The 20,980-nt window shown below is 36.4% G+C and overlaps 1 protein-coding gene across 6 annotated transcripts in view; it reads left to right on the forward strand.

The window, feature by feature from the left end:
• LOC128678572 (uncharacterized) overlaps nt 1-20,980 on the forward strand; it is a 164,775-nt gene that overhangs the window by 114,301 nt on the left and 29,494 nt on the right. For 2 of the 6 annotated variants that reach the window (XM_053760178.2, XM_053760177.2), the window contains one exon: nt 431-467. The exons of the other annotated variants lie outside the window; for them this stretch is intronic. The gene's annotated coding sequence lies outside the window, so the exon portion shown is untranslated. The remainder of the gene's footprint in view (nt 1-430; nt 468-20,980) is intronic. 6 annotated transcript variants of the gene reach the window in all.

Here is a 20,980-nt window from a genome sequence, read left to right on the forward strand (position 1 = left end):
ATTTCGACAATGTTTTTCCGAAGCGCGTGCATAAGGGGAACGCATCACTATATCGCAATTCACTTCAATTTGCATTTCCCATAAAACTATGCAGTTATACTGATAAATTAATCATAACTTATATGAAATGTTGGTTCGATATTTCGTTTTTATAGTAACTGAAACAATTTCAAAATAGGTTTTTTTTTTACGACATTTTGTTCGATGATGTGAAACTGCGATGATTAATGAAAAATATATATTGAAAATCGTGGAATAGTTTTCTGGGAAATTAAATTCGATAGTAAAAAAATCTTTATTATACTATAATAAGACACTCGCGCATAGGAGCAATTATTTATTTGTTTAATTTTTTTTTCAATTATTGTATTTGTATTTGTCCAAAATAAAATAGTAGATTTGGTTAAACATTACAATTTCCCCTTTTCAGATTTGTGGTTTCGCTATGAAAACGAGAATTTGCTAAGGTATGTCAGATTATTTTAAAGAATTTCTATTTCATTTCCTTTCCGACAAAACCTGTAACGAATTGAATACCTTCCACAGAAAGAAACTTCGAATAATAAATCAAGGTGACACAAAAACAATGTTTTGCCCCAGTAACGAGACCAGACATTTTAAGTTATGTTTAAAAATAACATTTTATTTTTAGAACAAAAGTAAATCATTAGTGTAATTAGCTCTAGTTGAACTGATTTTCTTGTGGTCCAAGTCATGAGCAGTTCAGTTTTATCATGCATGTTATTGTATATTATTATTCCTCAATAGGAATCAGGTATTAGTCAAAATTACAGAATATATCTATAAGTATACTTCTATACTAATATTATAAAGATGTATGCATTTGTATGTTTGAGACGGGTAATCTCCGAAACCTCCGAAGCGATTTAAAAAATTCTTTCACCATTAGAAAAGTACATTATCCAAGATTGCTATAGGCTAAATTTTATCTCAAAATTGCCACGGGTGCGAAGCCCCGGGCAACATCTAGTCTTTAATAACATAGTAATGTCTCATCTATATGTCTTTAGCGTTTACCTTCATGAATCATTAAGTATTTTTCTCTTTTTGTTGATCGATGTTATGAATATTGATGAAGGTAATACTTATAGAAATTTCTTCAAGTAGATTCCCAAAAGAAAAAATAAATTAAAAGAGGCATTGGCGTATTGAGATACGATAAGCCTAAATATTTATATTTTGATTAAATTAATTTGAAAGTGAACAAAATTGACTGATTCAAATTACTCTTAAGTTTATCGCTTGCACCACAATATATTTCTGTTGTCTCAGTTAGTCAACTTATCGTGATTAATTGTCTACGTTGGACATTTAAATAACTTAGTAAATTGCCCACGTGCAGATAAAACGAGGAATGTACAGAAGCACAACGGAAAAGATAAAAATAAATTAGTAAGAGTGTGGTTTTAGTTATAGTGCAGGCCGAATGCGTATGCAATTGGTTATGATTATATAGAACTAGCTGTTGCCCGCAGCTCTTTCCGCGGTGGCCTAAATTTTACTTCGGGTCATCAACTACATCTATTCCAAATTTCATCAAAATCTGTCCAGCGGTTTAGCCGTGAAAGCGTGACAGGCAGACAGAAAGGCAGAATTTTGCATTTATAATGTTGGTATAGATCATACTCGTACGTGCACGCGAACGCAATTTAATCAGAAACATTTCCATAGAAGAAACGCGCATGCATACATATTTGCGTTGCAATCGCCAAGTCAAAATTACACACTGTATACCATCCAAAAGTCAAGATTTTTTACAAAAAAAAATCATTTTTGGCACCTTTTTTATTGTTGTCAGAAAAATCGTATTGCGTTCTAAAATCTTGTCCATCCAGTAAGTTTGGAGCCGTTGAGGAGCCGTTCCTGGGTGCATCATCAGGTCATGCTTATCATAATAATGCATTGTTATCCAAACTAAAAGTGGGTTACAAGATTTCACCGGAAAATACGTATATACTTACGTACGTACATTGAAAGTTAAAAGCTTGTCAAATGGTATTTTTGACGCAAGCAAGCTTTTCTGACTGCATTCGACACGTGGCAAAAAATATGTTCGTGCAGTATACCGTTGTTGAGTCACAGTGCAAGTAAAATTTAAAAGTAAAAAATACGTTGCACTGTCTATCCGTCAAGAATATGTCCGTCAGGTCACAGATGTTCTTTTCCCAACGTATTTTTATCGCGCGTTGAAAACTCGTCCGTGCGAACGAGGGCTCATCGTTCGCAATTTTCGAGATCGTTATTTTGAGATTTCGCGCCATTTCCACGCTCTATTTTGTATTTCGGAGCCCGCATCACTCGAATTAAGTACATAACTCTCTTTAGCACAAAGCAATTATTTATGTTGCAAAGGTGAATAGGCAGATAATAATACCCCCTCCTCCCTTGGGATGAACAACCGATTATAGGGGGATGCCCTAAATTGGTTCGAGAAATATTTTTCTTTATATTGAAGATAATGATTTGGTAAACAAATAATTCCATACGACATACATACCATACCATACCATAAACATATAAATTCAAATTATAAAAGAAAATATTTAAATTTATTGCTTGTAAACATAGTATTTCGAAGGAGGGTTTACGTCAGGCAGGCGTTCGTAAAATCTCAGCCAAATCTTCAAAATTTTAAGGTTATTTTTCTGTTTTTTTTTTAAAGCGAACGGGATCTTGCGGTGATGAAAGGAGAGACTCGAGTTAAAATCTCCGTTGTAATTACAATACGGAAGGATCCCCAATAACGTTTTCCAGAGACGGTAGTGTTCAGTTTCGGTTTAAAGTAACCTAATCGTGACGAATCCACGTAATGGCTGGAGTACCGTTTAACCGAAGCGTAACTAAAGATTACAGTTACAGAACTAAATACTTTCTCCGGATTAATGTTGCCTTTTGTGTTACTTTTGGTTACGACAAAATAAGTTACAAAAAAATAACATTTTTGACACAAGCTTTGATCTCTTTTATTGCATTCATTATGTGACAAACATTCATATCCGTGTAGCGTGTTGAGGAGGTTCCAAAGTCGGAGCCGTTTTCGGGGTGCACCATCAGGTCATGATTAACAATAATGTAAGAAAAAGCAATGAACAAGTGCTGGAAATTGTAAACGAAAAAAGAAGACTGCTCACAGAAATAGAAAATAGAAGGGGAAGAATGATTGGCCACTTGATACGACACGACGCCTTATTAAAACTATTTTTGAAGGAAACGTGAAAGGAAGAAGAGGTCCAGGGAGACCGAGGAAGAGTAATGCAAGCCAACTGAAAGAGAAGGCAGGCGTTGTGTCGTAACGAGACCTTAAAATCAAAGCCGAGGACTGAGAGGCGTGGCGTATACTCCACCGACAAGAGCATAGCTCTTAAATAAGAAGATTGTTTACATTAAGTAGATTGTTTACACGCTGTTTCATTGTTTACCTCGTAAGAAAAAAACGCAATATTGGACATACATAGCAAGTTAAATAAAAGCTTCGCTAACGACTGCACGCACATTTTCCAAATATAGCTAACAAAACTGTTGATTCAACTCTGTTTAAAAAAAAAAAACTAGATCAAAATCGTTTGGCTGCTACGTTACCACGGACAGACATACATATAAACCTTCTGTCGTCGGTGGTTTAAAATAAAAATTAAACGATTAAATCATATCCAAGCATAAACAATTTTAAATACAACTACTGCAATCAACTGTCACCCGATACGTCTTCACTAGGTTTTGGTAAGTGGATATAAAACCTCCAGTTATGGCGTTACGGCCAGTGTAGATGCACCCGTTCGCAGTAAAGTGTAATGTGATGTGAGGCAAATGACCTCTGGGATGAAAATAATGTGTACCGATTTATAGGTACTGGATGTGGCTGTGAACTTTTCAAAGGTTTTTCACAATGTTTGCTTCAATAGGTAGCCTGAAAATAGCTAAATCACAGATCCCGATAACACAAGGTCTCTTTGTAGCTATATAGAAAGCAAGAAACCGGTAAGCCACCGGTTTCTTCCTCAACCGTTGAGCGTCGGAGCTCAGGCTTAGGGTCGCTTTACTAATCGCTAGTTATTACCCATATCATCCTTGACGACATCAAGACAGCCACTTCTTGGGTTTGCCCCTTTTGTCAGGGCCATACGGGAGCGGGGATTCCGTAATATCATTTTTTTTTCCTAATTTAATTTAGCATAACGAGTTCGGCATATATTTTTTTGACATAATCATATTTTGACATAATTGTTTTTGGCATACCTTTTCAATAAGCATAATTTTAGTGTTAATGTATTTTACCGTAAGTTTGATTTTCATAAAGCTATAGTGTAGGTTAGGGTGCGGCGGGGCGGCCCTTGTCCCTACCTTTAGATGGTGCTGGGTGGTCGTAAAAGTTATGTCAAATGCCTTTAACTAGGCGACTTAAATATGACATCAGTGTTAGCAATACACTCGATAAATTCAAATCAAATCATTTATTCAGAAATTAGATCTTCACTTGAGGCACTTTTTCTCGTAAATTTTTATATTTATAGTTATTTTTCACAAGCTACAAACTACTGGCATTTCGGAACGACCACTGCTAAGAAAACTCATTTAAACAGTGTTGGTCCCTATTATGCCAGAAGGGCTTACCATTATTGTTTCTTACAATGTTTTTTTCTAATAATATATAAAAGTACATAATGTACATAGTCAAAAGGTATATCAAAACAGGTTATGATTGTGATCCGAGTGCTGTTTGTAATGACGATGATAATGATCATATAGTACGACTTCCACAGGAGGAGATGGAGTGGTCCCAAACTAGAGAGACACGTCACACGCCTACATGTCAATGTAATAATTCTTTGTATGCTTCTTCTTGTATAAGGACACAATGATCTGTGTATAACTTGTAATGTGTTCTGTATAAAAAACACTTCACCTTGCAGTGTTTCCGATGACGTCATTCCATTCAAGTTTTTTTTTTCTTGCACGACCATCTGCACAAGGAAACACATGTCTGATTTCCTTCCTACGAAACTATTAAAGGTACTCGTAACGTATGTTTTTACTGCATTTAAATAATAGTGATTCTTATTGCAATTTATCAGAGGTACATCTTGGTACAAAGGTCTTGCTTTTTTTTTGGGGGGGGGGTCCGCGCGTTCTGATTGGTCAGTCGAGTTGATCAGTCGCAATTGGAAAAAAAAGTTGTATTGGAGCGTGCTAACTTTAAATCGTTCTAGACAATACCTTGTAAATGAGTGCTTGTTAGCAATTCAAAAATAAAATTCCTTGTTAGACAAATTAAAAAGCCCCCGACTTTCAATATTAATTTCACTACAACTCTTGAACGGTTGAACCGATTTTGAACTAACATACCTAAGGAGCACCGCATAAAAATTATCTATTAAATAAAAAAAAACTCATCCAAATCAGTTCACCCCTTGATGCGCTACGGTGCCACGTACAGAGACAGACAGACGCACTTAGGGGTCATACTTATAACACCCCTCTTTTTGCGTCGGGGGTTAAAAATACGTACCTGTATAAACATGTTAAATGAAAAAAAAATATAAAGAAAACAAACACTTTATGAAAATAGTTATATTTCGCAAAGTTCAGCATTTGTTCGGTTCAAAGACCTATCCAGAATATTGTATGCTCAAATATAATATTCAACAAAACATCAAAGACTACGTAATCGGGAATATATATACATAAAATCATACAAAGGACGCACTACCCGGTGGGAAAAGGCGAAAAATATTATTAAATTTTCCTTGAGTCATGTTAGGGTTCGGTTGCCTCAGTCAATATGGTATCAATATTGTGCGCAAGTAAAAGTTAACATCAGTTAACTTTAACTTGCGCACAACAACGCCATTTTGTCGTATCGGCGGCAGCGCGTACGTTAACTGCAAAGTTGACTGGAGCACCTGACCCTAGGTATTTATGTTATGTAGTCTATTGTAAAGCTTTTGTATTTCCTCAATGTTTGTCTGTGATCAATCCTTGAAGTTTTTAGAGTTCCGTCAAGCCTTTTATGGGGCAAACGGACTTGTTTTCCGTCTATCAAGATAATTTTTTGTCAAGAACGCATAGAGATATCACTTTTTCGATCAAAACAAATTCTTCCCTCTCATTCTTGTGTGTGTTTCACACTCGGATGTGGCACCCAAACCCCGCATAAAAAATAAACGTTAAATTAACAGGTAGCGTATTTTATGACCAACGGCTGCCGGACAACCACCCTCTTTGGAAATGCTGTTGTTTTGAAATCCTTGCTGTCAAGGCGTCGTATCCCTTGGTCGCCTCTTACGACATCTTCGTTAATGTTTGCATTTGACTAGTGTGTTAGCTTTTTATAGTAAAATCGGTGGGTGGTTTACGCCCTAGAATTAGCATTACATATGACAATCCCAACACGCGTTTCCCCCGATCTCTCTTCACATGCATGAGCTGAAGAAAATAAAACGAACTATTCTGCTTCAATGTGTTAGAGTCCACAAGGAAACGCCAATTACTGGCATTCCGCAATTAGCTCACAAATCCGAACGCTGGACTCTGCACCGATCTAATTACGGACACCGCCACTGCAATTGAACATTTCAATAGATTCTTTGGAGGTTTTGAAATCGATAAATATATATTACTAGCTTCTCCCCGGGGCTTCGCTCCCGTGGGAATTTCGGGATAAAAGGTGCCCTATGTGTTATTCCAGATTATTCTACCCGTGTACCAAATCTTATCGATATATATGTGTATAACTCCAAAACTAAAAATTTCTCCCGGATTTCAACTGTCGTAACTTCATATAGAAAGTGGGAGTACTCGTATGCAGGGAATTTCACTGTCGCCTCGTGCAGATCGTATACCCGGGTATTGGCAATACCCAGCTCGTGTTATATATCCTGTGGCAATACAGCTCTGGAGAGTGTCATTCTGTATCTGTGTGCATTTTCACTGGGACAAATTTTCAAATTTTCACAAACACGGGAACATTTATTTTTCCGGGATGAAAGGTATCCTATGTTCTTCTCCATACTTCAAACTACATGTATGAAAAATTTCAAGAAGATTGGTTGAGTAGGTAGAGCGTGAAGAGGTAACAAACAAACTTACTTTCGCATTTATAATATTAGTTAGGATTAGGTAAAGTAATGTGAGAGAAATATGTGTTTGCTAAAAACATGAGTAATACAAATTGGTGTTAAAAAACTAGGATTTGGTTGCACCAGTCAAATTTGACGGTAACTTTAAACTGCGCAGAAAAAGGCAGAGTATCATGCCATTTTGTGTAAACAGCGGCGACGCCTGTTGTCCTTCACTAACGTACGAATAAAACAGTTATAATATTTTTCTTACATAATGCTCATCAAGTATTTTAATATAAGGCAGAGTACTTTTAATGCGCTTTTTATGAAGAGGCAATAAAAACACCATTAGCAGGACGATTGGCTCCACTTCGTTTACTCCCGTTGACACTCACCCGTCAACCCCTAAAGTACAGGGTTTCGGAAAAATTGAAATTAGTTTTAGTTACTATTTTCCGTTGTGTTTTTTAAACTTTCGCTATTTGACATACAATATATTAACGGGACTTGGCACGAACCTTTTTTTATTTAATGTTGCTGACGTTTCCACGACCTTGCAGTCGCCGTGGTCGCTGCCAGACTTGAGTATTTGCGGTGTGAAATTGTAGTCGTGGATAATTTTTTATAAAAACCCATTAATTATACTTATTATGTTAATGTAATTGGTAACAAATAAAAAATCTAAATTAACTGGTAAAATACGTTATCACTGATGAATATCGTTCCTTCTTGCTCTTTTATTCTGCCCCTCCCCTCCTGGAAGATTCTTTGATGGATCAAATTGTGAGAGACAAGAGGAATAGACGCTCGACTCGAATAAATGTATTAATATCGGACTTATTCAAGATGATACATCTTTCTGTTTCCGACATATGGCAGCTGCTATACGAAATAATATTAATGTAGCTGCCTAATACATCAATTGAATGACAAAAGAATATGATGTATGTCTGTACAGTTCTGTACATTCGTTTAGAAGTTCTATTTTGTTGTTTGTATGTCTGTACATAGGTGGTATAGAAGAAAAATCATTTGGCAATAATTGGAGCCAAAACAATTATTTTTAAATTGCTCTCCATCTGCATGTTTGCTCGAGCGTCACGCAAAAACTACTGAATGTGATTTTATGCGGTTTTCCCAGCCTGTCTATGCAAGATGCGGCCGTACCAGCGCAAGCGGTAGTCCTGGAGGTTGCTATAAAACAAAACGTATTCGGCATCATTTGTGAAGCAAACTAAACGTGATGGTCGGTTGTAATTACGGTTGTTTGTTTGCGCGGTCGACGCAATTGGGAATTTCCGGAGTTAATTCCGGTCTCCCGGCGTTTGGGCCGACCATAGACGAGAGTCGGTGGTCGTTTGGTCCCTCAACAATTTCGCCGTACACGAAGACGCCTATTTTGAAAAAAAAGTAATATCTACGTACTCACTCCTTTTTATCTACTCGTTCTCTGCCCTGGGCCGTCCTTATCCAGTTGTAATTTCCTTTATATCATACATCCATTGCCTCGATGCATCCATGAGTCGATTATCCTCAATACCGAATGACTTTTTTACGAACTATGTTACCATCTATTGACCCATCAAACAATCAATTTACTATTGTCTTTTACATGTAACAAAGTTAAATAAGCTTTTAAGAGTTCTCAAGAGACAAAATTCACGTGAAATCCACCCGTCGTTCGTCCCAATGGAACGAAAAAAAAATAGCTACTGCGATTCCCTTGGATTTTTTTACGGAAACAACAAGTTGCACAGGGATCATAAATATTTAGGTTACAGCCGAAACGACGTGAATGCTGTAATAAACAAAGAAACGTGGTAAAAAAATATAAATAAGCTGAGACTATTTTTTTAAACAACATACATCGACGACGTCGATGGCGCAGTGGTAAGGTTCTTGCCACTGAACCGAGAGGTCCCGGGTTCGATCCCCGGTCGGGTCATGATGGAAAATGATCTTTTCCTGATTGGCCCGGGTCTTGGTTGTTTATCTATATATGTATTTGTTATAAAATATAGTATCGTTGAGTTAGTATCCCATAACACAAGTCTCGAACTTACTTTGGGGCTAGCTCAATCTGTGTGATTTGTCCTAATATATTTATTTATTTATTTATTTATTTATTTATTTATTTATTTATTTATTTATTTATTTATTTATTTATTTATTTATTTATTTATTTATTTATTTATTTATTTATTTATTTATTTATTTATTTATTTATTTATTTATTTATTTATTTATTTATTTATTTATTTATTTATTTATTTATTTATTTATACATATTTTTAAGTTCCATTAACCTGTCTCTATACCGACAAAATCGCAAAATACAAGTATGAAAAATACAGACCCGAGTCCTTGCTCAGAATGGTCCAAAACCACAAAATTTTGGGATTTACAATATAGTAGGCACGGCACGTAGGGATTTAAATGATAGTCAGATGTGAATGAATAAATGAAGAGTTAGATATGCTGAAAGAGAAAAACATTAGAATTTTGTGGGTGTGTATGTGTATTGTTCCCAACTGCTTACTGTTTTTCACTAAATTATACTTTTTACTGTTGAACAATAAAAAAGTATATAATATACTGTTTACAGACGCTCACACATAATTAAAAAAAATTGTCGGGACGCTCAGTCTCAGTGCACCGCGGCCGCAAAACTACGCGTTGCCGCGTTCGTTAAAAACATTAAAATAAAATACTGTATTTTTTTCTAATATACGTCTCGTTTTGCTTCTCAGACCTAAATATACTTTATATCTGGTATACAAGTTGGCAACCCTTATGTGTGTACTGGTCTTAAAGAATAACATGGAATTATAATGATTCGATCGTGTGCACGCATCGTTATCGACGACGTATATACAAACAAACAATTCAATTGTGGCCAGTGTGCATAAATAGAACTGTTTTACATATCTAATTTAAATGCTAATTGAAACGACAGACACGTGTACCAATTTAGCACCTGATTTTGGTGGAGTGATTTCAAATATAAATGAATTACATATTGTACAACTGTTCACACTTGAAATACTTTTTAATTGTAGGGCTCCATCGTTTAGCCAAACGATGATTTTGCTAATATCAATAATATTATACAGTAACCAATATTATAAAAGCGAAAGTCAGTTTGTTTGTTACCTCATCACGTTCTACCTACTCGACTAATCTTCTTGAAATTTTGCATACATGTAGTTTGAAGTATGGACAAGGACATAGGGTACCACAGACTTATATATTAACCTCAAGTAGACAACGCTTGTTATATATAAAAATGAATGGATACAACCAAGCGGACCCTGGGCATCGACACTCAACGACTGTAAAGAAACCGGGAACACTCTCAGATGAAAGAGAGAGAGGTAACAGCCAACTGCTCAACTGCTTATTTCGTACTTACAAAAGTAATCATTAATTAAGAAGTAATTATATATTGTATGGGAGTCTCCACAAATATTTTGTTCTATCGTGTCGTATCGCTTCTTACAGCTTATCATGGTTTAGTGGAATCAATACTTAGATATGGAATAATTTTTTGGGGCAATTCGACGGATAAGGATATAGCTTTTATAATGCAAAAACGCAGAAGTAATCAAGAAGTAAGAAAATTGGATCTGAACAGGCACTTTTTACGTAAATTTTTTACCGCTACATATACAGTAATAACTTGACAATTTATTTATGCTTGTGCCTGTGCTTTTGCTTCGTTGCATTTTCTGACTTATGTATGTATGTTACAAATAAAAAAACGACGTAAGTATGATTTGAAACCTAAAATCAAAATTGACGTGAATGCGTGCGATAGTCGTAACTCGGAACGACGATCGCTGATCCAAAGGATTTCTTTGGTCATCGGTCAATGCTGCAGTCAAAGGGACCTTTGGAACGGACACGAGACGGAACTGCCATTTTAACAATTGTTTTCATCCATTTGAAATGTATTAATGAAGTGTGTACACATGTTTCTTGAATAAAAACACCTACCCTAAAGGTAGGTACACAATCAGAAATGTTTGAAGAAACTTAACGATCTGGTGAAAAATGAACTTGAATTTGATGTGCAAACGGCTGGCGGGTTTTCATTGTGGCCCGCTGGGATTCGGGTCGGAAAGGGATTTTACAAATATTTACATCTTTCGCCACAGCACGACTTTGAACAGAAGGTCTGCAGGCCTACCATCAACTTTTACAAAACGATTCTAATGCAACTCAGTTCAATTTAGGAACCTAAAATGAATCTCATTCATACTAAAAATTAAGTCGAATAATCGAAGACGAATTTGCGATGCAGTTCAATTTGGGTCGTTAAGAGATGATAGATGCCCCCTGTTCGTATTAGTTTCGAGTTCTATGGCGTACAAGTTTACAATTCACACGCCACTATCGTGTTGATTCACAGTGGGACGTGGCTAACCAATCACAGTGCGATATTGTGACGTGACAACGACCGCACCGCAGTGTGATTGGTAAGCTGCGACTCAATTCGCCAGTGCGTTTTCTTGTATTAAAAAAATGTTGAGTTTTTGTATATATATACTATAATAATAAGCCTATTGTAAACTTTTTGATATTCATTCCCCGATCACAAAGGACAACATTGGCTTTTGGATTCGAAATCTGTGGAATTAAAACTAATTTAAATAAATAAAAAATTGAATTTAATTGAATATATCTCTAATCCATTGTATATACAAATATACAATGGATTTGTAGATATATGTATGTGATCTTTATACAGGATGATTTTTTATACATTGGCAATATTTTGTTCAGAATCATGGCCTGTCATGTTATTCAGTCCATGATTCTGAACAACTTCGAGTATGGGAGTAACTCCGAAATCGCGAAAAAGAATCAGCTGTTCTATACACGTCTGTTTTGTTTGACGACCTCAGTAGCGCAGTGGTAAAGTTCTTGCCACTGAACCGAGAGGTCCCGGGTTCGATCGACCCCGGTCGGGTCAAGATGGAAAATGATATTTTTCTGATTGGCCCGGGTCTTGGATGTTTATCTATATATGTATTTGTTATAAAATATAGTATCGTTGAGTTAGTATCCCATAACACAAGTCTCGAACTTACTTTGGGGCTAGCTCAATCTGTGTGATTTGTCCTAATATATTTATTTATATTTATTTATTTATACAAAGCTTTATACCTAACTTGTGGAAAATGTCAATGATCAGGTAATTTTTTTTCGCGATTTCAAGGTCACTTCCATACAAAAAGTTGTTCAGTACCATCGACTGAGCATGTAGATAAAATAATGCCTATGTAAAATAAATCAGCCTGTATATATGTTTGTATGTTTACGTCATGAAATACACACCGTAAAAGCACGCTTATTAGTTTGTTGCAATGTTAATTATTTATTTGTTATTTAAATTGTATGTTACACATAGTCCTCCAGTTACTTGAAGCTTACCTTCTGATGGGAACTAATTTTTGTCATTGTTCTAGTTCCTATACAGATGTCGGCAATCGGATTTTCCTTTGTTTTTATCGAGTTGTCGCGATCACTTATTTTTCACGTTTCGATGATTTCGGGGTACAGTTTCCGTCGATTGTTGCCGAGTTTTTATAATCCCTTTTCCAGTTGTTCTATGAATGTTTTTAGCTTTTTGTAACGTGAATGGAATGTGCTGTTAATATCACTTTCTTTCGTGTTATAATAACATACATTTGTATGTATTATATGACTAGTGCAACCCATTCTTTGTAGAATGGGTTGCACTAGTCAACTTTGACGTTAACATTAATCTGCGCTAAGTAGTTTGTTCCAACGTCAACGGCGCGCCGGTTAAATATTCTTAACAATATAAGAGGGTTAGAACGCCTCGATCGAACTTTTTCCATTGCGAATATCCATAAAACCTTCCCAAAAAACCATTGATTTCCATTTATAAATTGTGTGTTCGAACGCGCTTTAGAAATGGCGCGTTTCACAGAACAAATTATTTTCATTCTGCGTAAAGGCGCAAATTTTCCGCACGTATTTAATAAACAGTTGGGGTGTTCTCTCGAAAAGATAAAATTGATAAATAAACGACTTCATGGGCCCATTTATCTTTGTTTTATATACTACAACATTTATTCGCATTTAAAACCTATGTAAATAAAGTAATATTTAAAGTGTTAGTTTTATAAAGACTATACTACATTATACTCTAATAGATGTTGCCCGGGGCTTCTCTCCCGTGGGAATTTTGAGATAAAATATAGCCTATAGCAATCTTGTATAATGTACCTTTCTAATGGTGAAAGAATTTTTGAAATCAGTTCGGTATTTTTGGAGTTTACGCGCCTCAAACATATAAACTCCAAAACGCTTACCTCTTTATAATAATTGTATAGATAATATACTACACTTCCTCAAGGTATAAAGTTCCCGTCTATCTTTCCTTTATCGATTTTAGATTAAATTTAAATGCGATTGATAAGCCTGTCAGGATAATAAATAACTCACGGCAGATTACGAGCATTCAGCAATCTACATTTTATTCGATGACAAGTGAAATCTAGCAGAAATCTAATTAAGATTCAGTGGACAAAGCATTAAGGAAGCCTGTTACAAAATAACGAAAGTACACAGAAATAAAAATCCGGAAAAATATGGTGGTAACAAAAGTCGATCCATGCCGTTTCCGCCTGGCCTTGGCAGAAGGGGCAAACCTAAGAATAACTGGCTTGATGTCGTCATGGCGTGCCAATGGTCTGACAACTAGGGATGCCGACGACCGTGCGAAGTGGAGATGAAAATATAGAAAATCGGACCCTAGGCTCCAACGCTCAACGACTGCGGACGAAACCGGGAAAACACACAGATGAGAAGGAGACACATAAGTCACAATCCTCGTGGCCGAAGCTGAGGATCTTCGCCGTTATGTGGAATGTAACACACAATAACGTCCTGGGCAATATTAATGAAGTGGTTTGTTGGTTTGTATTGTCTTCTTCATCCACTAGCTGGTTTCCTTACGAAATTCCCTTTGAGAGGTACATTTCCTCTAGAAATATATATGTATATAATTCTTTTATTTTCATTTTTAGTTTTCTTTTTTTTTTCTTTTAGTTGTAGTTTAATGTAAAAAAAAAAATATTATATCAAGATTTTTGTGTCTATAAATAAACATCGTAATACAACTCGAATTACGAGGTATATTTCTGCAAGCTCTTTAATTTACATCCGTTATAACAAGCCTGAGACAATAGCTTTAGGGCCAAATAATGGAATAATTAGTTTTGGGTTATGGCTGCCATCAGTGACGGTCTGTGATGGTTACGGATTAACTTTGAGGACCTTTGGCGTGAGTTACACCCTCTGAATTTATGGATTAATAAACTTACTTCTCGTGGTTTCGCTTGCGTTATTAAATATATGCGGCAGTCTGCTAGATATGCTGTCTCAGAGAGGACAGTTAGTTTTGTTATTTTCCTTTTTTTCACATTATTCTAGCACAATATAAAAAATACCTAAATACATATTATCACATCTGTTTCCCATAGGGAATAATCTGTGTGATTCACGGACCAAACATGGTGAAGGACCCCGTTGTATCTACACGGGGTACGCATATGGTAGTAGCTCAAACAGATGTTTGTGCTGTATGTGCTAAATGCGTACACACGTCACGTAAAACTCATCCTAGTTCGATTCTCATACATGACACATGGGTAGGATTCAAACATGGGACCTTTCGGTTCACAGGTTTCTTAACCACTGGACCACCACCTTCTATTTCGTCCCCTATTGCTCTCAGCAATGTTAATTAAACAATAAAAAAAAACTCATCCGTATTTTACATATTCCTGATAAAATGACACTCGTGTTCTGTGTTGTCTTGATACGGCTTGAATGGTAATTCCAATTCAAAATTCTTTATTCAATTTAGGATGATACACATCACTTATTGACGTCGAAAAAATTACTTAAACTAAGTCTACTGCCGACTTCCAAAGCGCAGGTGAAGAAGAAGCGGCGCAACAAACTTCACCGCAGGATTTTCTCCAAATACGTCAATTAACAAATGTGACGTTTCGGTGTCTGCATACAAAATCGAAGATTTAGAATTTTCATGCAAAAATTATCTGGGTCATGTTCGTAGCGACCGGAATCTCTGAGCAGCCGTGTGGAAGATCAAAGAATGATATTCGATTCCATTTTTATCCGTGGACTTCTATTTTCACGTCATCCGACTGGACTGTGTGATTCCCGACTTAGTACATGACCAGGACCACTCTAGTATGGGTATGTCTTGCGTCCATTTACATGTGAATGTTAGCTAAAAATTGACACTCAATAGTTGGTACCTGATTTTCTTCCGTGAATGTCGTACAAGGCTCCTAAAGGTACAACAATTGATAGACAAACAAACAAGGCCTGATGGTTATCATCAGGCGTAGTAAAAACATAGCCAAATCTTCAACATTTCAAGGTTTTACCAGTTTCTTCCTAAACCATTGGGCGTTGGAGCCCAGGGTCCGTTTTCTTTTGTAGTTATCCTTCCATTATATTTGGCTATTTTTTACGGCCGCCTGTCTGACATCATCTCTCTTTGGGAATGCTATAGTAACCTATCAGCTGCCAGGGAATTTGTTCCCTTTGTCGCCTCGTAAGACACCGGAACGTATGGAGTCGTCCTATTCTAGGGCGGAAGCACACGGCGCAGTCTTAGGAATCTATGTCTGCGACGAACGGCGAATAAATTACGAAGGCAGACTTCTCTAAATGTGATCCGACGGGTCTCGCCGTAAATCTGGGATTCAATTTTCATAAAACTAACTTTTATATACTGTGGCTTCACAGTTCACATTGTAACATTTTGTAACTAATTCCAGGTTATGACTAAACTGCTTCTCTTTTATCGTTTTCCTACAAAATGTTATCGTTTTCTAAATGACTGACGACCTCGATGGCGCAGTGGTAAAGTGATTGCCCCTGAACCGAGAATCACACCGATTGAGCTAGCCCCAAAGTAAGTTCGAGACTTGTGTTATGGGATACTAACTCAACGATACTATATTTTATAACAAATACATATATGGATAAACATCCAAGACCCGGGCCAATCAGAAAAAGATCATTTTCCATCATGTCCCGACCGGGGATCGAACCCGGGTTCAGAGGCAAGCACTTTACCACTGCGCCACCGAGGTCGTCGATTAGTCACTTATCAGTAACGTAATCAAAATGCGTAAATGAATTTCATTCATTCTACTCGTAGTTTTGCATATGTTTCATTCGACGCAATTTGACATCAAAAAGAGCGATCTTAAATAACAAAGAGACCGTCAGGACCTCGCAGCGTATGGTTCCCGCCCTGGAATAGAACTACATATACATTTTTCGTTTTTCTTTTTTTGGTGCGTGTGGAAGCATTAGCAAATAAATAGGAGTTCCACTGATATACTTCCGTGAATGTTATATGAGGTTAAATGTTAGGTAGGCGGCCGGTCGTAAAAGTTTCAATTTTATTTTTACTTGGACCACAATTTGGGGGCTTTACAGCCGCGAATGCAACACTGAATAACCACATAGAGAGGCTTTATCAGGAACTAATAATAAGGATGTATTATCCGACTAGCAAAGTGCGAAGGGATGTTTTGTTAAGTGACGTGAGTGAGTGGTATTTCTTATCTTTAGTTAGTGGATTAGTTCCCCCCATTTCGGGACTTTCTTTCAATCTTACGTGAAGATAACGTTAGATTCAATTAATTGAATTACACCCTTTCCTCTAAATAAGCAAATATAAAGTCTACTTACTCTCAATTGTGCATTTCTTTACATCATCTCATGAGATTTTACCTGTTTTCAAACGTCTGCCGCAAAATTGAGGAGTTACGCGACAGGGATGGATAGCGAAGGAGGGGAGGCCTAGCAGTGAGACCATACGGTAGTTAAAAAATGAAAATGGTTTTTATAAAGACAGTACGAGTTACTATAAACAAGCGTAGATGCTTGTTTATTCCCAGGAAAGCCTTATTATTATGCTAACGACTATAAATAACATCGAAGACAAAGGATTATTTAGTAAACTAGATAGATATTGCCCGGGGCTTCGCTCCTGTGGGAATTTTGAGATAAAATATGGCCTATATATATAATCTTGGATTATGTAAGGTACATCTAATTGTGAAGAAGTTTTTGAAATCGGTTCGGTAGTTTCGAACATATAAAAACTTCAAACATACGAGTACAAACTCACGAACGCTTACCTCTTTGTAAGAGAGCGAATCGGCTTGTTTTTCGCTAAAATATATTGGTCAGCACAGATGCTTGTGATCGGGTGATCGATCAATATTGTAAAATGCAAAATCACGTTGTATTTAGTCTGTATTTGTATACCCGTGCTTGTTATTATTGGAAAAAAAAATTTAATTAAATTTCTGGGTAAAGCAAAGTAATATTGCGATTTTTGTATAATATGTTATTATATATTTTATACTAGCCGTGGGAATTTCGGGATAAAAAGTACCCCCTATGTCTTATTCCAGGTTATATTCTACCCGTGTATCAAAACAATCAGTCCAGTAGATTTTGCGTGAAAGAGTAACAAACATATATACATACATGAATACACATCAAACATCCTCACAAACTTTGGCATTTATAATATTAGTAGTATTATCCTTACATATTATAAAAAGAAGTCGCGTCTGTATGAACGCGTTAAACTAAAAAACGGACGGATTTTTATACGGTTTTCACCAATAGATAGATTCCTAAGGAAGGTTTAGTTGTATGAATATGGTTTTACCCGAGCGAAGTCGGGAAGGGCCGCTAATATGTAAATAAAACTCTGCTATAAATGACTGACAAACATTTACCGAACGAAGAAAATTGAAATTTGATATATAGTTAAAAAATAGTTATTGGAAATATTGAATTTTATTTGCATAATTATTAATATCATAATCGATTGTACACATTTTATGGATCAGATAACAGAGAGAACAAGAAATGGTGTCGTACAGGGAGGCCAAAACGATGGCTGAAGACAGAGAGAGATGGAAATAACTCCAATCACCATCAACATGAACGTTGAATTAATGAAACCAATATTTGAAGTGAATGGGATACGAAATTATCAATAACACCATTATCCAAAATTAACCCTAATATCGCACCTCTAATGAAAATAACACACGTTTTCGGCCTCCATTACTTATCCGTGGATGAATCGAATCAGATAAATGTTCCATTATTGTGTGTGTGTACAAAACATATATTTTTCGAGAGCCGGGCGATTTATCAATTGTGTGGACGTAGCCTAACTGTCATGTTCTGGTAATATCAGTATTTCTCGCCGAAATGAAATATTTCTATTATATACTTCTGGTCCGACTTCGCGCGAGGGAATTTATGTGTGTAAACCTTCGGGAATAAATTATCTATCAATGAAAACAGCATCTAAATCCGTTGCGTGGTTTAAAAGAAAAAAGCTTATTATACTAGCGGTCCGTTCCGGCTTCGCTCGGATATAAACATATTAAATTATACACCTAAACCTCCTTCCTCAGGAACCACACATCTATTGGTGAAAACCGCATGAAAATCCGTGCTTTAGTTTTTGACTTTGGCAGAGGATTATGTTTTGTAATATGGATAGAGATTTTGTTGATTTTGTGCACTGCTGTGGTCGTAGCACAACACATAACCGGCAGAATTTAGTATTATAGGATCACTGGAGAAGACTGAACTGAAGAAGAAGCATATTGTCTTCTTCTTGGGGTCAGCACAGTGTGTGAGTTCCTTATCAAGTCTTATCTTTATAAGTTACTAAATGTTGCCCGGGGCTTCGCTCCCGTGGAGATTTTGAGATAAAATATAGCCTATATCTTGGATATGTACCTTTCAAATGGTGAAAGAATTTTTGAAATCGGTTCGGTACTTTCGAATATTACCCGCCTCAAACATACAAACTCATAAACGCTTATCTTTTTAGGCTACTTAATCTGTGTGATTTTGCCATATTATTCTATTTTATTATATTATCTCTGATCATGCAGATTTTGCATGATGCATTACATGTAAAAACCCGTATTTATCGAGATCCGGTTGATTTATCAATCGTGTGGACGGTGCCCAACAGTCATATCCGGATAATGTCCGTAATTCCTGCCGGAACTGCGTCCGTTCTAAATATTTATGTTTTGTACATTTTCATCCGGCTTTGTTAAAAGGGGTTCGCATTTTGGTTGCCATTTTAAGGTTCCGTACATCGATAGGAAAAAATTGTAAACTTATTAGATCGCTTCCGTCTCTGTCTGTTTAATTTTCTTTTGGTTTTGTAAAAAGGAGGTTTGAATTTTGGTTACATTTTTAGGATGCTGAATATTATTTTTTTTTTACCTGCGCGCCGCTGACTTTTAGACAAAATGTTCGTAGCAAAATGGAGTATTTCGTTTTTCTGCGTACATTAAGTTAACGTTAAAGTTAAGGTTAACTGGTGCAACCCGCCCATAATATTCTGATAGTCACTTATACCAATGTAAAATGCACTGTAATATGCGACCTTGACTTATACTATGTAGTGAAGTTGACTCGTGAGTGTTTTTACAATGGGAGAGTTTTTTTTTAATACAATTTTTTTTTACCTAATTCTCTTACCATATTTTAACGTCTTTTCGTCTCGTCTTTCGTCTCTAAATTGTTACGGTTTACAGAACTTATGAATCACCAGATTAACATGTAACGTTTCCACGAGCATTCTAAATCTTATGAAGAACAGTCGCTTACAAGATATTTATGTGCACCTGTAATAAAAATGAGGATTTGAACCGTTCCAACTTCCCTCCATTAGGTTACGTTTGCGTCTAACTTCAGATAAGTTTGGTCTATCATATACACCAAATTACAGCGTTTTTTTGTGCCCCACTGTTAAGTAAAAGCCTCCTCGTTCTGTTTCTATCCACTAATATCTCTATCGTGAGGTTCCCTTGAATTAAGCTTGAGCTACGCGATGGCTGACCCATGCATCAACGGGTGCAGTCATATAGTAAGCTGGTCAGCTCGTATCTATATTTTTCTTATCAGCACTCGGATCACAATCATAACATGTTTTTGTATATTACAACTATATTAATTCACTATTTACTTTACGTATTTTATTATACTACTAACAGCCCGTCCCGGCTTCGCTCGCATAAAAACTCAATAAATTAACCTTCCTCAGGAATCACACTATCTATTGGTGAAAACCGCATGAAAATCCATGCAGTAGTTTTTGTGTTTATCGCGAACAGACAGACAGACGCGGCAGAGGATTTTGTTTTATAATATGTAAGTATAAGGATAAGGAAAAATTTGTAGGAAATAATAATTGTAACATACAAAAGAGGAATATTTATCCCTTATATTGTTTTGTCATATATCAATTCGTGCGAGCGAAGCCGCGGGCACCAGCTAGTACTAATCCTGATGGTGGTCGATGAAAACTCCATACATCAGTCAGATTGGTGTACAAACTCATGCGACACGAGTAGGATTCGAACCTGGGACCTTTCGATCCACAGGCGGACGTCTTAACCATTACACCACCACCGCTTCCAAGTACTGTATATACTATGTATGTACGAGGATGCAAATCGCAATCCTATATATAATTCCGTTTGTTCCCGGAATCCGGTACGCATTTACATTCAGCGAAGCCCTGGCTAATTCCTCACGGCATTAAGAAAGTGTTTGGAAACAATAGAGTCGGGGATGGCGAACGCGTGACTCTATTAAGTCCAGGATATTGTTAATTGGTACGGGTGATGCTCGTGTTTGTTTATATCACTTTAAAAAAAGTGTTCTAAAATCTATTATCCATGTTACATTATGAGGCCGCGAAGCCCAGGATAAAAAACAAACCTTACAATTACAAACTAATTATAAGAACAATCTTT

This window comes from Plodia interpunctella, chromosome 20, assembly GCF_027563975.2.
Source record: "Plodia interpunctella isolate USDA-ARS_2022_Savannah chromosome 20, ilPloInte3.2, whole genome shotgun sequence".
Taxonomy (NCBI): Eukaryota; Metazoa; Arthropoda; class Insecta; order Lepidoptera; family Pyralidae; genus Plodia; species Plodia interpunctella.